We start from the raw sequence: 2,991 nt of genomic DNA, 5'->3' as shown, positions 1-2,991 counted from the left end.
CAATTGCAAACTAGAATAGGACATGTTCTATTTTTTGGGGGGGGGGGGCGGAAATGCAGACCTGGAAGTGCGGGTACGCATTTCTGGAGCCGGGAGGCACATCGTGCAGCCCCATATAAATGAATGGGTCTGCAATTCCGTTCCGCAAAATGCGGAACGAAATTGCGGACGTGTGAATGGGGCCTAAGAATCATCGGCATCCTGAGATAGTTCTCCTCCACCCTAATCATTCTAGGGGTATTTTTTTTAAACACCTCCAAGTACTTCTTTTACAGTCCACTTTCCCTTTTTTCAAGTTATGTAAATTAAATGCTTACCTCATCACTTCCCATTCCTAACCCCACCTCTCGTTACATGAGTGACAGAATCTAAAGATCCTACCCTCCTCCCGAACTCACGTCCCAAATTCCGCGCATGTGCAGAACCAGTCACCTCTCACTGATCATATATTGTATACTGCGCAGCTGCGAGACTTGGAAGAGAAGGGGTGGAGAGGAGCAATCGTAGAGGGTGTGTCTTATTAGTTTGTGGGCGTGGCTTCACTCCAAGAGTCAGAGAACGCTGGACTCCTAAGGAGCAGTTACATATTGTCACGACTATGCTTGGTCGTGACTCTTTGTGTCACATGCAGTTGTCAGCGGTCTGCTCTTTGTTGTCTACCGCAGGTGAGGGCAGTTAGTTTGTTGCCTCACGTGTGGCTGCCGCTGGCAACATGATGTTGTTGGCAGTGTAGCAGCCTGAGCTGGTTGCTAGGCGGCTCGCTGTCAAGGCATGCGGTTGCTTCTAGCAACGTGTGTTTGTATGTGTTCACTTTCCATGTTTGGTGTGCACGGGATTTAGTTGTGTGTGTATTTCCCCTTTAAGTGACACTTACCTTGTCTGGTGTTGGAAGGGTTAACTCCTTTCCTAGTATGTGTGTGTGGGTGTGGCTGCTTGGGCTATTTAGCTCCTGCTGGATGCCAGTAGCTGAGGGGTACTCCAGCCATGCTCTATGCTGGAGTCACCCTCCTGGTCTTATATGCCATCTATCCAGTGAGGGCCACCCTAGTGGTCATAAAATTTATGTTATGATGTTAAGAAGATGTTTGTATGCTCTTTATATTTATTGCAGCTCTGGGTGTCCTGGGTACCTGTGTGATTTGTGTGTGTGCTGTGTCTTTAATGTTTGTGTGGGCATCAGTACTTGTGCACGGGTTCCAGTCAGCGTGTCTGTGGCAGGTAGGTGTAGTACTGGTTTAACTCACCTGCCATATCCATATGCTGTATATGCTTCCCCTCTCAATGCTCCTTGGCCAGTAAGACTCCTGTTCGTCCGTGTCTAGGAGGAACAGGTCGTCTTACCCTGCTCCTAGTCCAGGGATTTCCTGAGGGCTAGTAGGGACCCTAGGTTCCGGAGTATGAGCCCTCCTACCATCTGGGTTGGCTCATACGGTACCCCTTGAAAAAGCTGTACGCGAAACGTGCGTTGGGGAGTGGACCGGTGGTGCTGCTGTACGGTACATTTAAACCAAGTGGTCAGTATTTCTTTTAATATGTGCTGAGTATAACGCCAATTATCCCTACTGCTTCAGCTTTGACAAATGTGGTGTGTATTATCACACTTACCTTGTGACAAATTCTGATGTATAATGCATGTAGGTACTCTTTTGGTAATTATGAGCCATAGTTTTTGGATATTATATATCCTTTAATTGATGACCAACTGGTAATATTTATGCACTTGCACTTTATATTTATATATATGTATCGACAGTTCACCATCGGTCCTCTTGGTTTTTAATGTGTATTGTAACCTGTGTCTATTGTTCTTTTGTGACCAGTGCTGATCATGTGTCCTTTTTGTGATTTTCAAATAAATTATGTGACTTTTGGACTACTCTAGCATCACTCGATTTATTTGTATTATACTTGTCTCACTCCTTATGGTCGGTTATATATATTGTGATTAGGGGTGAGCCCTAAATTTTGTTTGGGCTACATATAGGTTTCTCATACGGTTAGGAGTCAGGGTCAGAATTAGGGACGTGCTAGGAGGTGACCTGCTCCCTGATCCTGTCGTCCTGGCCTAGCAGCTACCCTTATCTTATTGACATCGCACGGTTGAGGGTTTTCCCCACTCTCATCCGTGACACATATATCGCGGGAACATTTATTTTAGGTTTTTCTCTGAACTTATAGTTAGTTCAGAATTTATTTTAATATCATTATTAATATGGAAGGGAGAAATTTACCATTAGAACATCTTGGTCTTTGGCCTCTCCAATAACCCTTACACCTTCTCCTACATATTAAAGGTTATAATTTCTCATCTAAGAAGGATAGGAATATCTTGCATGATTTTCGAGACAATCTCTTATTGGTACTCCTATTGGTACAAAAGGACAACATCTTGTAGCTATTTGTAGAAGCAGGATTCTGCATAAATATGGGAAAGTCTATACTAGTCCATATAAAGTGAATTCTCACAGCAGACAGCAGTCTCCATATCAACTTGCTTGTAGTCAGAGCAGAGAGAGAATAATCTCCTCGTCACCGCAGGACCCGTCAGTCCTGTTACAGATGGACAACAAAATGGCAGTAGCAGAAGCTTTAGAGAGTTGAAGATGGGCCTTGGAATGAAATCCAGACCTAAAAGCACAATATGTTCCTGAACATTCCAATGAGGTAGCCAATTTCCTATCATGGGACAAACGTCCTTTTGCAAAAATAAACCAAACCTTTGGCTTGAGGGAAATAGAGCTGTTTGCTACAACCTCAGCTCAGATAACGAAGTTCGCAGTGAGAAGATGGTCTCAAGGAGCTTGAAGAGTGGATGCGTTCTCCTTTCTTTGGACTGACCTGAGGAACCTATATACTTTTCCTCACAAAGTCCTACATATGGTGATAGTCTACCCAGTATGGTCTTCCAGTCCTTGGTTCCTCGTGACCCTCAACTTCATCCAGGGCCAAAAAATTCCACTGAAAATGAAAGAAGATTGATTTCAAGGGTCA

The sequence above is a fragment of the Bufo gargarizans genome, chromosome 2 (genome assembly GCF_014858855.1).
Source record: "Bufo gargarizans isolate SCDJY-AF-19 chromosome 2, ASM1485885v1, whole genome shotgun sequence".
Taxonomy (NCBI): Eukaryota; Metazoa; Chordata; class Amphibia; order Anura; family Bufonidae; genus Bufo; species Bufo gargarizans.
This window is presented reverse-complemented; position numbering follows the sequence as displayed.